Source organism: Strix uralensis, chromosome 7 (assembly GCF_047716275.1).
Source record: "Strix uralensis isolate ZFMK-TIS-50842 chromosome 7, bStrUra1, whole genome shotgun sequence".
NCBI lineage: Eukaryota > Metazoa > Chordata > Aves > Strigiformes > Strigidae > Strix > Strix uralensis.
Window position 1 is genome coordinate 8,421,206 of NC_133978.1, and position 21,147 is coordinate 8,442,352.

At 42.9% G+C, this 21,147-nt stretch overlaps 1 long non-coding RNA gene across 16 annotated transcripts in view; it reads left to right on the top strand.

Annotated features, from left to right (window-relative positions):
- The window catches only part of LOC141945781 (uncharacterized), a 62,022-nt gene that overhangs the window by 657 nt on the left and 40,218 nt on the right, over window positions 1-21,147 (top strand). For 7 of the 16 annotated variants that reach the window (XR_012629597.1, XR_012629601.1, XR_012629602.1 and 4 more), the window contains exon 2: window positions 94-2,527. This is a non-coding gene — a long non-coding RNA (uncharacterized LOC141945781). Of the gene's footprint in view, window positions 1-93; window positions 2,528-2,754; window positions 7,714-15,393; window positions 15,956-17,648; window positions 18,915-21,147 lie in introns of those variants that run through there. The other 9 variants (XR_012629600.1, XR_012629598.1, XR_012629596.1 and 6 more) reach the window with 9 other exon arrangements.

The following is a 21,147-nucleotide window of genomic DNA, read 5'->3' on the forward strand; positions in this document are numbered from 1 at the left end:
GCTCTTGCTGTACAGCATGTGCTGTCCTTGATGTGTCTCCTTACCGTCACTTTTGAGTGTGATTATATCTGAATTCGTTATCTTTAACCGCAGATGAACATCGAATGAGCACATGGAGTTCCAGACGCTGATCCTCGGAGAATCCACGTGTGACAGAAAGGATGGATAATCTTTTGGCTCAGTTCCAGCCTGGTGGAGCCTGCATGTGGTTGTTTCAGGCTGATGTACAGAAAGGGTACACCGTTTATTCTGCCAGGGCGTTACATGCAACGTTTTATTTCATTTCTATATTTGTGGCAACGATCCTGTTATCTTCTTTCTGATACACGTGACTGCGTGTAGCAGATCATGCCTAGAAATATTGTGGCTTTGAAGTCCGAAATTAACCTGTTAGTGCTGGGATTTGTTAAACAAAGTTAGGCTCCTGTCATAACAATGTACAGGCTCATACCACCTTGAGTTCAATTATTTAAGCGGGTGTTCAGCACCTGTGTACCAGGTCTAGGCCCAGCTGGCTAGGATTCTAAAAAATGGCTGAATGATAATAATCAAATAGGACTCCAGTGGCTGCAGCCCACCAAGTTAAAAAATTTAGTTTAAAACCAAGGTAGACCGATGTGTTTTCCTGATTAAAGGCAAACTGAAGTCTTAAGATACGCATTAAACTTAAGTAAGATACATGTGGCCGTCTAGTATTGTTACGTATTATACATGAATCAGAAATATAGGTGCTGTGGGCATGTGATGGCCTGGTAGAGGATGAAATACCGATACTGTAAACAAAGATCGGTAAATTGAATCTCTCTTCCCAAATCTGTTTCCCTCCCTCTATAAATAAATTTGGTGCACAGAATGCAAATTTAGGACATGGCATTATTGCTTCCTCTTCACAGAGGAGTTTGAGTTGCTGCTTTTGAGTTCCACCTGAAGCTACAATGCATTGCAATCTTCAACTGTTTTATGTTCACACACTGATGTTCTGAGTAATTTCTCTCTCCAGTGCCAGTGTTAGGAGCACAGGGTGAAGATCAGGTGAGCATTTCTGTACCTGGCAGGAACAGGTCTGCTTGGCAGGATGCTTTAGGATGAGGGGGCAGACACCTTGAGTTGAGAGGTGGAGTCTTCAGTCGCCTGCCAGCCTTTCTGTGTTGGAATGAACTGCTGAGGACGACGGTCATACTGCTGCTGCATTGATTGGCAACTGACATTTTGTCAGAAGCCAAGGGATTTTTGAAGGCTCTGTGTTCAGTGTGCTCTTCTGTTCAGTCCTCTTAAGCAGGGACAATTCAATTGAATCATGAAGGTATGGACTGGAATTTTTGGCAGTTGTGGTTATCCGTGATAATTATAAATTATCTCTCTATTGGCTAAAGCTATCCGTTTGTGTCCTGCCTCAGCAATTACATTTTATGCTTGCTAGAACACTCACTTTTGAACATGCTGGTTCTTTTTCTGTGCAGCAGAAAAACAAGCCATTTTGTGGAAACGGAAACGCTTGGTATTGGTAGGACATTGTGCGCTTGGAGTAACATGCAGTTGTTAAAAAGATCAGCATGGAAAAACAGGATCCTGAGTTCTGACCTCAGCCTGATCTTGGCTCGCTGGGTGATACTAGGTGAGTTACTTGACCCTTTTAGTGCTTATCGTTCTGTAAACCATGAATCACACGTCCTGTGTACAAGGATGTTTAAGATTTCAAGAACATCTTTACGTGAATATTCCCAGTGCCACGTTACATCAGTGATAAGGTTCATATTTTGCATAATTGATCAACTTACGGTCTTCAATGTTTTTAACTGCTTTATTGATTCCCATTTCTAATGGATACAGACAAAAATATGTCCTTGGCACTTAACGTTCCAGCTAAATGCCATATCACACCCACACTTTTCAGTGCAGTAATATTTAAAAAAAAAAAAAAAGCAAACCCAACCTCAAAAGAAAAGAAAGCTGTCCAGCCAACTGTCAATTAAATTGACATGTTTTTTCTTCTGAAGGGCCGTATTCTTAGTTGGCCTCTACCATCTTGAGTGCACGTGAAGAAAAATTAAATCATGGTGTAGTTGCTTGGCTGGACTTTGAGACTGCTTTGTATTGGTGATGCAATGACCAAAGTTCAGCCCAGTGGTTTTATGATACAACCCGTGTGAGGGAGGTCAGGTTCAGGTTACAGTTTTGGTCTCCTGCAATGTTTGGGTTTCCCCACCACCACCGCACACAGAAAGAACCAGTTGAAAAGTGTTACAGCTATTTTCTCCTGCCCAACCCCCCTCTCCTTCTAGGCTTTTCTCCTTTCTATCTGAACTCTCCTGTGAGATTGACACGTTTTTCAGCTTCTCACATCTTTGTTGCTATTATGTATTACAATTCCCCCCCCAAACTTGTGAAATATCCCTTGCTCATTTTCACTTTCTTCTCAGGGTTGCTTCCCAGATCCTCCTAATTTGGTTTGAGAAGTTAGAATTACCTGTAAGCATCAGATAAAACAGTGTTGAATGGACAAAAATGACAGCCACCTGCTTAGAAGGTCAGTTGTTAGCTGTAATTAAATGTTGTGTCACAATGCTAGAATATTTTACAAGGTGTAGAACTTGGTATAAGAAACCATCCTCCGCTATAATGTTGCCAACGGCTGCAGATGCGTGTTTACATAGGACAGAAAATAAGAATCCGTGTCGAAGAACATCTTTTTTGCACTGTGCCTGCAGCCGGTTCTGTAAGGGTATATATATGTTTTATTTTTTTTTTTTATAGCTACCACCAATCAAGGAGATAGATATGAATGCTAGCCAAACATGATTCAGATGAGAACAAGACTAAAAAGAGACAAACATATCTGTAATATTTGCTGGCTCTCCAGTAATGGCTTACGTAAAAGAAAGTTGGTTATCAATTATTCATCAGAGAATTTATGTATCGGTAGAAACACAGAGGAGTGCTAGATATAACTGTACTGAAATCAAAAGGGGAATTAGGTTCATATATATACCAAACTTCAAGCAGATCTATGTAACATTAAGACTCCCACCCACCTTTACCACTTCTTTACTGACACACATCCTGTATTCCATTAACCACGTAATTCACCCCTCGCTGCACTCTTCATTTGTTGTAGCCTCTCAGTTAAATGCACTATTTCTATATAAAGCACATCATTAATGAGTTTTATTGACAGTTTGCTGCTGAACAGCCTAGAGCAGGAGTGACTCAGAGTAGGAAAGGCTGTGCAGCATGCAACTCCCTGTGCATGAATTTGCAGAGATAATGAACCTCATTCTGATCTTCTGAGTTTAGCTTCACTGATTTCATGCTTTCCACTGGTGCAAGTCAGATCTGTGCTGATGTCTCTGAGGCCACCCAGGTTAGACTGTGGTGATGGGTGCTGTGAGTTAGTCATGGCCTTATTCCTTCTGAACTCTCTGACTGTCTACGACCGATCCTGGATGTGAGGAAGAAGACGATGTTTACCAGCGTGGTTAGAAACTGCTCTCCCTTTATTCGCTCACTTCTCGCCCTGTAGTTTGCAGGACGGCATCTCTGGCCAGAGCTGCTTGTGTGATGTCACTCTTAGCCACCGCAGCTGTGGAGCTGCACAATACTTCTGCCAGTCGTATGCAACCGTGACAGAAAAAAAAAAAAAGGGAGAAATCCCCTAATGGTTGTGGAAAGAGTTATTATTTGACTTTTCTAAGTTTTTCATGTATCTTTAATGTTTTCTAAAGATAATCTGATTATGTAATCTGGGAAAAATATGACCTTTATGTCTAAAACTTAAAAATATATTCAAGAATATTGTTGAAGTGTGTCCACAATCCTGAGTGCTCAGATACAGGCAGGAAGGTAAAAAAAGATTATTTTTTATTATTATTACTGAGGTGAAAGAAACCCACAGCTGAATCTGCAAGTGTAATTGTGAGTCCACGGAAAGCTGTATTATCACTCTTATTACTGGCATAACTTTCAAAATAAAATAACAACAGGAATGCGTATGGCTACTATGTTGTGAAGAATGTAATTAGAAATAAATGGGAATCATTAATTTGGTTAATTTTGTAATGTACGGAACACTGTAGTTTGGACCATCGCTTTTAGTCTTTTAACTGACAGCAGAAGAGACACAGTTAAAGATGTGGTACATTTACTTGTGATTTCTTTCCTGCATGTCTTTATCTCTGGTTGTATTAAAATCATTTGATATTTTGCATAAGTGCATTCAAAAGCAGCAAAATGCATAGAAGTCATTTATCATTTTATTGATATAAATTACTGTTAATTTAAATGCTGGCACTACCTGTTGGGAAAGTTGAAATCTGTTTCCTGGGATAGTTGGTACAGAACAAAAGTCATACCTGGCTGTAGTGCTGATGAGTTATTAGCGTGAGGGGTTTGTCTCTGCCCTGGCAGGTCCTGACGAGTGGTGAAGTGGAGCACCCAGAGTCTGTCCTGCTGTCGCGGGCAGTGAGTGCGGGGCGCTGGGACGTACCCCACTGCTGCTCCAGGCGTGCCAGGGAGGAGCCGCCGGGGCCAGCTCACGGTCACTGGGCAGGTTCTTGGGCTCAGAGCATGGCCCTATCCACTGTTTTTGAAACCACTTCCCTGTAGGTCCTTTGAATTCTGTCACTGGCTGCCAGACCCATAAGGCCCCTCTGGCCTCTATTACCTCAGGGCCAAACTCCACTTGTTTTTTTTCTCTTTCTGTTGCATTTTCAGAGAATCCCAAGGGTCCTGTTTGGTCGCTTAGTGGGAGAGCGGAGGGTGGGAGAAAGCTTGCAAGGTCAACTCTGTTCAGAAGCCCTCCCTTGGCCTTCAGCCCTCCCCTCAGCAGCTGGATTTCAAATGGCAAGGGAAGGTTTTGTTGATATGACCCAGGGGAAAGGCCCCCTTAGCGTACGAAGAATCTACAGGGTCCTCGTCATTGAGCAGTGATGAGGAAAGGTGTTCCCTGCAGGGAAAGCCTTATGTTTCTCTCTCTGCATGTCTGTTCTCCCATTATCGCTGACTTCAGTGCTGTATTTACTTTTGCCTGCTTTGAGATAGGTACGGTATTTAAGCGCTTTTGTACTAGGGTAGGGTGTGATTCTGCTCAGTTGGAGTCTGAGGGTTGGAGGTAGATAGTTTACTAACTCTGGGGTCCCAGAGGGTGTGAGGTGTGGGTCTACCACTGCTTGTGCTATGCTAAGTAGTGATTACACACCAACTTTGAGGTGACTTTACTAGCAAGGTCTAAAGTAATCCTGTTTCTGTGGCTTAAAGAGTTACTGCTGTGCAGCTGAGTCACTGTAACCTGCTTGATGCTCACTCATAGCCTTCCCTCACTGCCAAAAATGCTTTAGCACAGACTATCTTTAAGCTAAGCTTTTCTTTTTCAGTCACGAGTGAGAACTGGGTATGGTCGTCACACACGTGATAAGCAGTAACGCATGAAGCCATAGTAACTTGATTGCCTTTGGTTATACATGTAACACATTATTTTAAGAATCTCTTTTCTGCAAGAGAGAGAATTATTTCATTTCTTAACGATTTGGGATCAAATTTATCCCAGTGGAGATCTATACAGGGTTAATCAATAGTGCTAAATTTAAGAATGAAAGAGTAAGTAATTTTTAAGGAATAGCCAAGGAACATTTTTCTATTTTGAATAAATAATAGAAACATTTTTTTCATGGAAAGACTTAGCGTTCAGCAGAAAAAGGTGAACAGCAAAATTTAGTGGGTAAGGTGTTTAGTGGGACAGGGAAATATCTTTCAGTGTTTTCAGGTGTTTGTAGTATTCAGGTTAATCAATAAATCCAGCAAAATCCTTTTTTGTCCCATTGGTGAAGGGTCCGTATTGAACTCAAGGCCTCTGGGAGGAGGAATAAAGTTCTATGCAAGTGTTTGAACAAGGGAGGTGGACTGAGGGAAGGAGAAGAAAAAGGCCAGGACCTGCAGAACTGTTATAGCCACCCACACAGCAGTATTGGTCTTTGAGTTGTGGTTATCAACCAGGATTTGACTACTTTCAAAGCAAAAGTATTCAAATACAAGCACATCAATTAGAAAATGTTGACAGTTGGTTAGTAGAGGAAAATGGCAAGGGAAAAAAAGAAGGAAGCGGTACTGGTGTGGATGAAATACCAGTGAATGAGGTCAGGGGGATGTTCCAAAGAAGCAGCACATAGACCTGAGCTGGCATTTGAACGTGCGGAGAATGAGGGAAGGGGGCAGTTTGATTCCATGACACAGTTGTGGGACTGTTAAAGGGAACATACAAAGGCATTTGGAAAATCAGTGCTATGCGTAGGCTAGGTTTTAAAGTGTGGATTGAAATGATGATACAAAAATTTTCGTTTCTTTAAAAATGAAGAAAGTAATTTTAATTGTGTGTTTGAGGACAAAGTGAAAAGTCACAAGTTTGGAAATGACAAATGCTTGCCAGAGCTATAAGCATGACCTTCAGTGGTTGTGCTCTAGTACTCAGAGTATTTACATGACCACATGCTCTTTTCCTGTTCGAATAACATACTTGTCAATAACGTACCATTTCTGCACTATGCTACTGTGTGCATAGGTCTGTCTTCAGGTGATTGAGGAAAAAAACCAAATGTTACCAAGATATAAAGGGAAATCAGTTCAGATATTTAGTATCTAGTTTTTACTTTTGCATTTCACAGCATGGTAGCAAAAGTGTGGAAGATTTTTCTTGGAAAATTAGGATGCATTCCAGCAGAAACCGATGCAGAGATTCATCTTTTTCCTGAAAAATAGCTTCCACTATTCCCCATAGCTAAGTACTTAGAGCCTGCAGGATCAGGACCTAACAAGTCACACATCCTTCTCACTGTTTGTTGGGGTTTTTTTCCCTCCAGGAAAACAAAGCTCTCTGTCTCCATGTTAAAATGATTGGAAATTGAACTTAGGGGGATCTAGCATGTGATTACTTTTTTTAGAGAGGATTTTCTTCATAGCTGAATTGGACTGAGTCTTTTTTTTACTCCCAAACCAGATGGTAAGTGATTCAGTACTTTTAGCAGTAGAAAAATGATTTGTTTTCTTTCCTCAGTAGTTGGTGTGAATGTACTTTTCTTTATCTATTTACATATTATGTAAACACACTTTACCAGCATTTATGTACATCGTTTACAGTCCTAATCCTGCAGAGAGCCCTGTGTAGGCACATAGAAGGAGTTGACATGGCTTACAGAGAGCTGTTCGCATGGAACTCATGGCAGGGTTGTAACTGTATTTTTTATGTATACACTTAAATTTATCACACTGTACGAGGATGCCAACAGCATGCAAGTCCACAAAATGGTTAAGTAACTTTGCACGCTTTACTTTTTTTCACCTAACAAAGTCTCTGGGGATGCCCTCAATCTCTTCTGCTGTCTTCCTGTGGTAGGCTGTAGTCCTTGTGACTTTTGAGTTAAGGCTAAAAGCTTTATCCTTATTATAGAGTGTTGGGGTGAGTTCTTCCTGGTGTGCAGGGGGAGCGAGGGCCTCCTTCCTGTGACCTTTTGGACTTGTACTGATGCTACTAGGGGGACTTCGGAAGAGATTTGCATAGTGGTAAGAAATATTTTGGGGAGTATTAAAAAGAAACTTCTTTCACGTGTATACCTGATTTTTCAAGGTTATCTGCATCTATGGTTGTGTATATATAACGTTAAAACTGAACGCTAATTGCAGCATTGTTCTTGTTTTGTGCTAAATAAAACATACATGTAAACCATATATATGCCGTGTCAGCACATGCGTATTTGAGGCAGAACAGAAGGATCCGAAGCTGATATTAGACTACATTATAGAGAAATAGTATGTTATAGTGTCCAGCCACTGATTCCTTATTCAAGAAGGTACAAACAGGGTTGCCCAAGCAGCCTTACAGTTGTCCTTTCCAAGCAGTTAAGAGCTGTTTTGTAAATCTGATGTGCTTTTACCCTAGTTTATCTGAGAATTAAAACACTGAATGCGTAGAGTTGTACTGCTGCTTTACTGAGATGATAGTACTCCAAAAATAGTGACCAGTTTCTCTGTTTACAAATCTGGCTGTATACAGCTGGAATGGGATCATCCAATTCTCTTCTTGGTTCTCGTCTCATCTATGCACGCTTCAGTTGAGTCACTGAGGTTCGTGCACAGGAGCTGGCCCCTTGCCTTGTTCTCCAGGTTTACCAGGGAGTTGAAACCCAGTTCTTAGCATCTCCCACTTGAAAAATCTGACAATCTTCTGCTTCTGTGAACTCTAGTAGGGAAAAAAAGACACATGAATTAGCATCAGTGCTGTGACATGTCAAGTTTTTCCCCTCAAATTATTCAGTGGAAAGGTGGCAGAAGAGGGCCCTTGAAACTAGCACTGGTTTTTTGACATGGATCAGTAGTCAAGCTGGGGTGATTCACTGTGCCCTGTATTTGTGTAATAAATTACTTTTCCCTTTATGGAAGGGGAATTGTTTGGGGGAGTTTGCATCTCGGACTACGTGGCTGTCAGTGCAGTCACGCGAGGTGGCAGAAAAATGCATCCTCAGAAGGGGACACAATTCTGTGAGGTGCTGCTGCAGGGGGTGGAGTGTGAATCCCACCTGAGGTCAGATTCCCTGCTGGGAGGAATGAGAGCTTGTTTGGCCAGTGCTCTCTGTGTGTTACGTACCGAGGGCTGTACCTCTGGACATACCTCATCATGGTCACAAACAGTCACATTTCTTAAAACTGGGAATTGCTTTGTTACGTTACCAGAAAGAAATAAAAGTACAAAGCAATTGTTACAAACTTCTAAACACTGTATCTGTAGAAGAGCAGAACAATAACTCCTAACCCAGCTGTTAGAGACAGTGGGATTAAGATTTCTGTTCTCTCAGACTGTTGCTGTACATGCTCTTGCGCTCATTGTAATCGCCTCCTGGCTGGCAGCAGAGTGCTTGCTTCCCAGTGCCACAGTTCCTGGTGTCCCCTGCACCTAGCCGCCTGTCCCTCACTGCCCAGGTGTTGCACTGGGAATGGTACCGTGCCTAGGAGTGTGACAGTGGCTGGGACATGAAAAGCAAATGAAGGCAGTCCAGGAGAAGTTAAACCAGGTGATCTGTCAGGGACAATGAACAAAATCTGCCCTCAGTGTGGAGGGCTCTGAAGAAACAGGGTTGGAGACCAGTTATTTGTTACCTGCTGGGAGCCCCAGGGAGTAAATACTGTGGAGAAAACTTGGCTCAAAGCTTTGAGGACTAAGTAATTGCTGGAAGCTCTAGGTTACTTAGGACATAGGCATGCATTTATAAGCACTGGAAGTACTGAAGAGAGTTTCTTCTGGTTTCAGTTAATAATAGGGCACGTTGTGTGCACTTTGTTTGCTTGACTGGTTCATTTTATTGTGTGTAAATACACAGTAGAAACAATTTTGTCTTTTGTTCAGTGTTACTCAGCTGGCGTGCTTCTTGTAAATCAAATGAATGAAGGGGGATAAATAACCTGCTCTGGTCTGTCATGAAACAAGGTCCATTTAAAATAAAGGCCTGCGAGGGATACGGTGGGACTGCAGAGGAGTTAGAAGGACTGTGAGCAGAGGAGGCATCATGTGCAGCAGAACAGAAGCCTCCAGGCCAGGTGTGCCACAGGCACAGCAACTCACTGGTGATGTGAGTTGCCTCAGTGAAAAAGGAGTTCTGCTCTCCCGTGTGTGGTACAAAACTTAAGCTCCACTGATCTTAGTGGAAATGACATGGTTTTGTACTAGGGCAAATGAGAGCAGAATCTGGCCAACTGTTAATAGCTTTTTGTATTTGGGCCTGAAATAAAGTGGCTGTGTATGCAAATAATTGTGCAAGCGTGACTCCTAAGTGACTTATAAAAGGAGAATTCAATATTTAATTGTTGGAAATACAAACTGTTTGGCACAAATCTCCTGGTTTGGCTGAGCTGTACTTGACCTGTGACAGAGAGAGCAAAGGTGATTTTTAAGTCCTGGGATCCAAGGGGCCAGTGTGCAATGTAATTCAGGGCAGAGTCAGTGCATTGGCTGCTTTGTCATTACAGATGCTTATTTTGTGTACAAAACCAGTTGATTCATTATCTTTTATTTCCATTATCTCATCTCAATCTTTATGTGTGAACCTGAGCTATTTTACTTCAAGGGGGTGGCATGTAACTGGCAATAAAAAAAAGAAGTGGATAACAAGAAGTTGGTTGTTTTGATATAAAGATGTTCTGATGTAACCAAAATGATAAAATCGGTTAAATCTATGTGTAGAATCTGAAAACTTTGTGGGAAGCCTAACAAGTTGAAAATAACCTTTCTTCTGCTCTGTGTCCTGCATTTCTTGCAATATTTTGACCAGTGCCTTGGAACAAGGATAGTTTAGATCTTAGAATATAAAAGACAATTAGAGGCAATCACGTTGCTGTAGCTTAACACTACTGTCATTCCTCGGCTGTGCTTCAGGAACTCTGCTCTCATGCTCTGTGGTGAAATGATACCTGTTGGCTTAAGCCATCTTCATGTTGTTAAATTCTTAAACTGTGGTCATCTCACCACAAGTTATCAGCTGTCCTAGAAATGTAGCCATCTCCTGAGAGCGGAGAATGTTTTTTCTGAGGCCAAGATTTAAAAATGCTTTTACCTTTCAGAGAGCCTCCAGGATTTGACAAAGTAAATTTTACTTATGCAAGCTCTTCCCCACCCCCCCACCCCCCTTCTCTCACGTAAAAGTGACAGTACAAGTGTGGATGGTGTGGAGAGACATCAGATTTTGTTGGGACATAAGTGTGAGCCCAGAGCTGATGGGGTATATTTGAAAATACTTCCTGGCAGAAGTTGTACTGGCTGAGAACCAGGAGCTCCCATCCAGTTGACATCACTGGAAGATGCACACACAAAGTGAAAGTACTATGTGGCCTTTAAGCTTCTGTTCCTGTGGTGCATGAGGTTTTATACTACACAGAAGAACTGAACCATTCTCTTTTCTGGGTAATTGATATAAAAAGGGTATCTGCTCTGTCTGAGGTATGCCTCCATGACTTTAATGGAGTGCTGTGTATGCACAACAAGGAGGCTCTCTCCTTGTGGAAACACTGTAATGCAGGACTCATTAACTGATGATAATTTTTAAAGAGATGAGTACAACAGTTGCTGCTCATCTAGAACATAGAAATAACTTGAGGGAGTATGTTCACCAAAGTGAACTGTTCTCTAAAATGCTTGCTAACAGTTACCTATGCTTGTTTGCTCCAAAAGCAGTGTCGTCTTCTCTAAGCCAAATGGAAAATTAGATTTTCTTCTTATTTAAGTGTATGAGGAGTAACTGTGACAATTGTTTGGGTTACACAAATGTTAAGTGTCACCAGTGCAAAATCAGGCCCAGTGCTTTTTTTGTGCATTTGGCCAAAGGAAGGGGCATTTCCATTTTCTGTTGGTGATTGAGTTCCCCTGTGATTTTGTCTAATATACAGAAACACTGAAACCGTATCAAGAGTATGGTTTCTCTTGTGCCCTACCACACAGAAAAATCACACAATCAAGTTCCCCGTCTGTGTGTGTCTCCTCCCTTTGACAGTCCTTTTAGATGTGGGCTCTCGGGGACAGGAGCTGTCGGTCAGTGCACTGGAGCCTGCAGACACTGCTGGAATAGAGAGAGCAGCTTTCCTTCCACTCTGCCATTCGGGTGTGACTGAGGGCTGAGCTGGAAGGCTGGTGGGTGGCTGCCGTGCTTTTCTGGGTGAACCCAGTGAAGCAGATGGATTGCACGAGGAGTCCTGCGTCGCTCTGCCAGGCACCAAGCGTGGCTGGATACGTCAGAAACCCCAGAGCTGCTCAGCTCTAAGGCCCCTCTACGCATCTGCAGCACCAGTCGCTAGGGAACTGAGGTTACTAGATTGGAGGATATGAATTGCATTAGAAGGCCAGTCCCTGGAGGTTTAGGAATGATAGCTGAATGAATACGTACAACTGGCTTTCATATTACATGGCATGGGACTTGTTCTTCCTTGCAGATGACTTCTCCAGTGCTGCTTGGATGTGCCTGCTGTTCTGTGATTGCTCCTAAAGCCTTGATTTGACAGTAGCCTCTGGCGTGTTGTGGGCCAGCAGCTCTGCATGGCAGCAGGCCCACCAGTCTTCCTGCAGAGAGTTAAAGGAGTTCTGGAGAAATTGAGTGATTCAAAAATTTGCTACTCTCTTCTCTGGCAGTTCCCTGGATTCAAAGTGTCCCTCGTCTCTGGCACAGCTGGGAAGCAAAGCAGCACTGGTTTTACTGTCTTTCAAATGCTTGGGCCTGCTGATGTTAGATGCTATAAGTATAGTTTTTTTGAGAGTTGCAGGTGTGGGAGAAGCATCATTATCAGGTGAACTGGCGGGGGTAGTACTTTGACATCTTGGCATCCAGGGCAGGCTGAGTAAAAGGAACAAGATTAACAGAAAGAAGATCCTCTTAATCTGGGCAATGTCAGCTTGTCATCATCAGTTTGGTAGTTATATAGCTGCAAGCCTACTGCTGCCTGCTTTGTAAGGGGTAGATTGTTAGTTGTAAGGCAAAGAGCAGCATGCTTTGTGCTTTGAGGTGCTGACAAGCTGATACTGCCCAGAAAAACTGCAGAGAGCATGGTCATGGCCAACACAAGGTACAGTTCTAAGAACTGAAAAAAACTGTTATCCCGTGTGTCACCCTTGAAGACCGCATGTGGCATACATGCTGAAACCTAAAACTCTCTCGCTTTCTGCCTCCACAGCAGCTTCATACATGCATTCAGCTTCTCCTTAGTGTGAGCCGCAAGGTGAGAATCAGTGTAGCAAGGGGTCGGAGGAGCTTTGGGGTTCCCTAGGCCAGCTGGTTGTGCAGCAGTCCTGTTCCTGTGCCTTTTGACCTGAGAAGCTCTAGAGCACCTGGGTAATGGTGCTGGGCAGGGCAGAGGGGGGAAGCAGGCATACTGCTAAGGTGTATCGACCCCTGGCAAGACCGAGAGCCCATTGTGGGATGTGGAGGCAATATTGTGGGTCAGAGAGCGTGGGACTGAGTTAGGTAAGAGAATGTGAGAGCACGCTCACTATATGGCTGCTAAGCAGAGAGCAAGAAAGGATTTTTCTGTTTGTGGCTTGAGGGATGCAGTGAGGCATGATGGATCACGTAGAGAAGAATCTGGTTGGGCTGTGGGGTAATTGTACAATATATCCAGAGCCTGCAATTTATCCCAGACCAGACTGCAGATGTTCTGGTGTTCTTCAGTAGTGCTCACAAGCATCTGATAGTCACTATGCTGGGCACCTGACTTACTGCCCAGAGCACTGACAGTTTGTCTCCTCATGTTTGTCATACACACCTGCAGATTTAATAATTTTTTTTTTTTTTTTTTGAGAATACAGCACTTTCCTGTTCTGTGAAACAATGCTTCTCTTTTGCCATTCTCATGGAGATGTGGTGTGATGATATCACTTCCTAGCAAGGGGCTGGTGAATCACTTTGTTGGTGTTCATGAATCACTTCTTTGCTACCAGTTTCTGCACTGGTCTTAATATAATTTCCAAAAGCAAAAATCATCATTTCAGAGACTTTTACTTTTTGTTAAACAGACAACACTGGAATGATCTCGTTGCATACCGTACTGAACGCAAGCTCCCAGCATGCTGCAGAAGAGCTCTTCCAAATCTGTTTGTGTAGCTGCAGGTATTGACACCTATCCTGTTGATCCCTCCCTGGCATTGAAGAGCTTGCTCACAGCAGGGCTGGGAGAGGGAGAGCATGTGTTTGTCTCTCAGGCTCTGGTGGGTAGTCCGATAACTTAGCTTAAGGTTTAAAGCTCTGCTGTGGGTCTGATAACCTCTTGCATGGGAGCAGAAGTGCTCTGAGCAGTCATGGCTAGGTGTGCAAAGGCTCTTCTGCTAGTTCTGCATCTCAAGTGGTGTAAAGAAGGCAGGAAGCAGGAGTAAGTTGGTCCCTCAGTATTTCCTTGTCCAAGGGGAGAACAGATGGCAGGCTGTGTGGTTGTACTGAGGCAATGTCAAAGGTCTTCCACATGCATTTTCTTATGCATTGGCACAGGACTTTTTCCTGGGGGAAAAAGGAGTTCCACATGGTGTGACTATGATCTCGTGAGGGTAAAGACACTTGTGGTTTATTCTTGGCAAAGCCTGAGGCTGCTTTAAAGTTGTCTGTATGACAGCACTAATCTGGCAATGACAGGGTCAGGGAATTGCATGAGAAGCACAGAGGTGCCTTTGCACATTACGTTGTTTGATGGGGCAAGCATCCCTCCATCACAAAGATCCAACCCATTTCTCCGACCAAGCACAACACGTGCTCTGGCAAGCCCACTGTTGCCCTTGGAGAGTATTTCCCTATTGTTTTGTCCTGACCATTATGCCTTTCCTTTTCTCTGTGATACATTGCACGTTGCCAGCTGGTATTTGTAACACATTCAGTAGAATTTTAAAATGAAACTTCTTTGGAGGAGGTCAGCGTGCCGTGCAGGACACGGCCTGCGTGTGGGCAGCATCTGACAGATTCCTGTCACTGATACCCAACAGGCTTGTCAGAAATGACAGCACCTGCCTGTGGACTGCACTAACACAGTGATACCAGCCAAAATGGAAGCGTTAATGGTATTGTTTGCCCCACGTGTTCATATTCATAGTCCCTCCCCACTATGAGAGGCACAGTGTAAATGTCTGGATGGATGGTTATATGTGTTAGGATAATGATACCAGATACCATTAAGTTCTGAGCAGCCATTGTGTCATTATTGTTATAGAAAAGCAGCATAGAAGATTGCTTAAGAGTTTTTCAGTTGTCAGTGACTTTTCTACACATAGGCAGGTAAGGAGGTAACCTGTCTAAAAGATTTCTCATTCCAGAATTAGTGCCAAGGATCAGATCTTCCTGATCCATTGCTGGGAAGCTCTATTCTCACATTTATGATGTGCCTACACACTGGAGATTTTTCTGTTTAATTTCTCTTTTGTGATGGATGAAATCACTTGAAACCTGTTTTTTATATTGAAAGGATATTTGACTTTTTCTGCCTATGTTTCAACCATTAGCGTGTTTCATGTATGTTATAGCGCTCTGTAGCAGAATGCTGTTTTGTGCCCAGTAGGGATTCTCAAAATAGTCATTGCTTCAGCCTCTCTCTAAGCTTGTCTGCAGTCCAAGCTGCTTAATTTTCCATGTGGTCCACTGTCAGCCTCCCATTGTAAATTATCTGACCTTGTAATCCACAGCCTAATTTTTCTTACTCTGTTCCGTGGAACTACTGACCACTGAGTTTAGCAAATCAGGTTGGTGTTAAGAGAATACCTGTGAGAATTTTCATGTTGCATGATTTGTACTTATTTTGTAAGTTTTGTAAGGCTGTTTGGTTCCCTGCTGCCCTGATCTCAAGTGCGTGCCCTTGGAAGTCATTTGATTTGAATGTAACTTTTTTTTTCATTTGCAGTCCCTGGAGGATTGTAATTGCAGCATTGCCTTGTGACTGCACTGAATTAAGAATCAGAGCCCAGCTGAAATTCCCAGACCAAAGGATATGATGGCTACTAGTAACCTTGGTGCCTTTTTTATGCTTTTTTTCTAAATAATATCTTTTTGCATTGTATGTGGTGAGTGGTTTTGGAAAAGAAAATATTTCCTAGGTATCTATTAAAATTTAAGAAAACAGGGGGTCCTCTTCCCCCTTATGTGCACACCTTCTCCTTCCATATGCTTTAGTGTTGTAAACTGATCATCTCTTTCCACTGTTATGGGAAAACATTTAAATAGCACACCATTTTATAGACAAAAGAAGGAAGGAAAAATGGCTGAAAGATGACTGACGTCATCTACCTGGACTTGTGCAAAGCATTTGACACTGTCCCACATGACAGCCTTGTCTCTAAATTGGAGAGACATGGATTTGATGGATGGAGCACTCAGTGAAAAAGGCTGGATGGTCGCACTCAGAGAGTTGCAGTCAACAGCTCAATGTCCCAGTGGAGAGCAGTGACGAGTGCTGTTCCTCAGGGGTGAGTGTTGGGATCGGTGCTGTTTAACATCTTTGTTGGTGACACGGACAGTGGGATTGAGTGGGATTGAGACCAAGCTGTGTGGTGGGGTTAACACGCTGGAGGGAAGGGATGTGCAGAGGGATGTCCAGAGGGACCTGGACAGGCTGGAGAGGTGGGACCATCATGAAGTGCAACAAGGCCAAGTGCAAGGTCCTGCCCATGGGTCAGGGCAATCCCAAGCACAAATACAGGCTGGGTGAGGAGTGAATTGAGAGCAGCCCTGCGGAGGAGGATTTGGGGGTAGTAGTGGATGGAAAACTGACTGTGAGCCAACAATGTGCGCTCGCAGCCCAGAAAGCCAACCATGTCCTGGGCTGCATCAAGAGAAGTGTGGCCAGCAGGGCGAGGGAGGGGATTCTCCCCCTCTACTCCACTCTCATGAGACCCCCCCTGCAGTGCTGTGTCCAGCTCTGGGGCCCACAACATGAGAAGGACACCGACCTGCTCGAGTGGATCCAGAAGAGGCCACGAAGGTGCTCAGGGGGCTGGAGCACCTCCCCTGTGAGGACAGGCTGAGAGAGTTGGGGGTGTTCATCCTGGAGAAGAGAAGGCTGCGGGGAGACCTTAAAGCGGCCTTCCAGTACTTAAAGGGGCTACAGGAAAGCTGGGGAGGGACTCTTTATCAGAGGGTGTAGGGATAAGTTGAGGGGTAACAGTTTTAAACTGAAAGAGGGTCGATTTAGATTAGATATGAGGAAGAAATTCTTCCCTTTGAGGGTGGTGAGGCACTGGCACAGGTTTCCCAGAGCAGCTGTGGCTGCCCCCTCCCTGGCAGTGTTCAAGGCCAGGTTGGACGGGGCTTTGAGCAACCTGGTCTAGTGGAAGGTGTCCCTGCCCATGGCAGGGGGGCTGGACTAGATGATCTTTAAGGTCCCTTCCAACCCAAACCATTCTGTGATTCTATGAAAATGCAACAACTTTATACTCTGCTGGTAGGAGCTTTTAGTCTAAGTATGGCAAAATTAGCAAATATGAAATGTAAGCCAACAGCTAAGGAGAAGAAGGCAGTGAAGTTATAGATGCTAAAAAGGACAGGATGAGATTGTTCAAAGAGGCAGGAGGAAGGACAGAGGATACTTGGGAAGAGAGACCCAATGACAGGGGTCAGCTTTACTGCCATTGAATCTGAGTGTTAGCCCAGATTTATGGAGATATGACATCCAAAGCCTTCCCAGGGAGAGAAAGATCTTAGCCTGGAGGGCAGCATAGGATAAGGCTCAAAGCACAGAGAAGAAAAGGAGACACGCAACCACAAAATTAATAAGAAAAGTAGAGGGAGCAAGAGGGTAAGTAGGGAGGAAGAAAAGTGGAGGGGTTGAGAGCAGTCTGGGATAGAACTGTGTAAATGCAAACTGGGGTCCTGAGCAAAGTCAAAGGGAGTTTTCCAAAAATAATTGGTCTCCAGCCCTGCACAAGAACTTGAATTTGACCTGAAAGTAGAGAGAATTACAGCAATTCTCCTGTGTGTTAGGTCTGCATTTGGAATTTGGAATTGTTGGAGTGAGGAATCAAAACTGTATTTTCAGCATGTCTTAGTAATGCATGTGAATCCATAGAACATACCTGAAATTTTATATGTATTTTAAGGTTTGCTCTTGTTCCACTTGTGACTTTTCCTCTCTCTTCCCAACTGTTGTTGCAAAAATGTCAGAGGAACCACAACTGAGCATTTCTCCCGTTCCCACCTGTGCTTTGGGATGCAAAAGAAAAACATTAGCACACAGAGACCTTGACTTCCTCTTGGATGCATCTGGATGATTTTATTAGGAAGTCCACTGTGCCTGTGATCAGTCTGAGAGCAGCTGATGATGAGCATCGCCAAGATATGGTACTGGGCTGCTGTTCAATTTTGTGTCTTTCAGAAGACTTGAAAAATAAGATTTGTGAAACATCACTCTCACAAACCACAGCCTCACCATGAGGACATTAGGGCAGCCACGACTGTACAAAGTATCTTCACCAGCAATCTTTCACCCTCTGACAAATCTTTTCTTCTTGAAGGTAACTGTGGGTGGTCTTCCTTTGTCTCATTTCTGTAAATTTGGTACATCACTTTCTAGTTATGCAGCTGATACTTGTGTTTATATGAATGGCTATTTAAAAAAGGAAAGATCAGATGTTTGTTGTTTCATTTCAACATAAATCAAACTTTGTACTCACATAGCAATTCTAGTTTAGCCCCAGGAATAGCTTTAGTATTGCTAAGTGTCTGGAGAGTATTGACTACAGAGACATGATTTTAAGCAGGCTATAATAGTTTCTACAGCTGTTAACAGTTCATAGAAGAAAGGCAGTATTATTCATCGGTGTTTAAAATGTGCATGACTTGCATTGCACAGAAGTCAGATTGGGAGAATGTCAGAATTTTTTTTCTGAAATTCTGCCAGGAAAGTCTTCAATAACTGGAGAAATTCTTTTCACTGGTGAAATCAACATGCAGCACATTGTGTTATTATAATTGCTTATAGCTCACCATGAAAGTTGTCTTTGTATGCGTGGATGTACGGCTTGTACTGTTTTGTTTTTATTTATTCTGCATTCTTTATTATAATGTTCTTTCCTTTTTTCCAGACCAGAAAGATTGTTATTGAGCCTTCCACAAAGCTGAAATAATGCTGTGTGTTAAAAAAATGTTAACAATTTGAAGAAGTTATAAAAATTTATAAGTTGACTGAATACTTTGGAAATTTCTGCATATTTTAATATAAATAGGTAATGCAAATGTTTGTTCTTTGCATTTAGAGGTGGGTCTCTGTTTTCTAAAGGTCTTGTATATAAATTTGATTCTTACAATTACACTAGAACAAAACCAGTATTTTTTCAGATTGTATAATAGGAAAAATGTATTTGCAAAAGACACAGAACATACATGGTTATCTCTGAATGTCGTATATCATGGAATTTAACATAAATACTATCAGTTGTTTGAATGACTTCATTAAGGCATTTAGGTGACTGCCTGTTGCAGTCAGCTGAGGTTCTTCCATTCAGTTCTGCGGATCCTGGGCTGGCCCACAAAGAAGAAGACCATGCTGCAGCTAACTGAGAAATAAGAGGAGATAATTTCTCTATAGATAGTGTGATGTTCCAGATTTCACTGGTAGAACTTGAATAGAAATTCAGTCACATAAAATCAAAAAAATCACAGAAGACAAAGGAGTTATTTCAGATTAATTTGGTATTAGCGATGAGTTTGAGCTTTATTCATAACTAAAATCATAAAACAGAACAAAAGAGTCCGAAAGAAAGAAAGGAAGAGTAGAAATAAGTTAAAGGGAAGAAGTGAGTGACAGAATACTGGCAGGGGAGCAAGGATTTAAATTATGACAGACAGTTTTAACAAAGACTAGTCCAAAATGATAACATTTCAAATGTTATGATCCACTGGAGGTGCTGGTTGGGTAAATATCTGAAAAGACAGGCATCAAGCTGCTTTTTTGGGAGAGTGGAGGGGAGCAATGTGAGTTTTGGGTGGTTGTTCAGAGTGGAAAGGGTTTGTTAATTTTGCCTGAAGGAGAATGAATGTCTGAAACTCCAAGGCAATTTCTCCACAAGCAAGTATAGTAGCAACTAGGAGTGGACCTGGAGAGCTGCAGCGCTGGTGAGGTCCCCTGGGCTGCATGCTGCGCGCAGCTGGGGTGCTTTGCCTGTGCTGCCTGGGTACGTCTTCCAGCTCAGTATCGTCTGAAAGGAATCCAGTCTGCGTGCTCAGGCATTGCTCCGTGATGCAAAGCACAGTAAGTGGGGCATTTGAGGGGCTGGCTTCCAAGGCACCCTGCTGCTCCAAACTTGAACACTAACATAGATGCACCCTGACAAACTTGAGGGTGGGAGTGGTGACATGGGACAGGGCAGAGGGAATACTCAGGAGGCACTGGTTCGTGTTACAGGTGCTGGCAGCATGTGGAGCTGAGAGCAGTGAAAGCCCAAAGGAATACAGCACCTGAAAAGGTCACCAGGAGCTGTAGTGCAGGGTAAGCCCTCCAGGAAAGAGAAAAGGAGAATGATGGAAGGCTGTATAGTGTGTTTAAAAAAATAAAAAAGATGCAGTTCCCTTAATATACATCTTAAAAGGAGGATTTTGGGATGGTTTTGTCCAGTGAAACAGTATTACCCAGTGAGTAAGTTCTCTCCAGAAGGGACAAAAATGCCTTTTATTAGACATATGCAGGGTGTCAGTGAAGTTATATAGAGCTTTGCATTGTCTGGCTTCTCCTCAGGATAAAGAACTCTTTGGGGAAGTTGGTGCCTATCCTAAGTTTACCGTAATTTAGTATTTCAGGATGGATTCCCTCCTGACATATTGCCCATGAAATTTTTGTAGGGCTAGAAGCACTTTGTAACACCAACTCCATTAAGAAGCGTGCAAAACTAATGCACAAGAGTCCCAGATTTTTGATGCACAGTCTTTATAGATCTTCTCAAGACATCCTGGAACATGCTTTGCTGTGTTGAAAGGCTTCCTTGGTCATTGGGACCAGTGCTATGAAATAACATTGCTGCTCAGCTGGCGGTTTGCTCTGTAGAAAGCTGCTTATCATTTTCAAAGACTGCTTTCCAAATAAAATCACTATGGTAAATGAACCCTTTAAAACTTATACTCGCAAAACCCAAATTCAGTTCAGGAAACGGTGTTGATTCTTCAGTCTTTTGTGAGTCACTTCCACTGTAACATTCTCTGGAATCATTCATTTTTGAGTGTTAAAAATGACTCGTCAGTAATACGGAGTTATCATAGATTCAGAGGTATTTCCACGTTCCCTGTCAGTGTGCCACTTCGTACTGTATTTATTCTCACAGAGCCTGTTATATAAAAGTACCATTTTACAGAGCAGAGGCACAGAGAGAATAAATGATGTAGATAAGTCTGTGTAAGGAGATATGTTGCAGAACTGATCTTGGGTTTCCTCAGCTGATGATGTTTAGCCACTGGACTAGCTCTCTTCTTGTTCTGCAGCACAGTTATCCTTTCTCACAGTGGCTCTTGGTCATCCCATCCAGCACAGCCAAAAAGGCTGCCGTGGATACAGTGATCAGGTGAGTCTGAATGTTATCAGAGAGGATATGAATCCAATAGGATTCTTATTTTTGGTGACAGGATTATGTCAAATAATGTGATGAGACAAATGTGTTTAGTACCTAAGTATAGC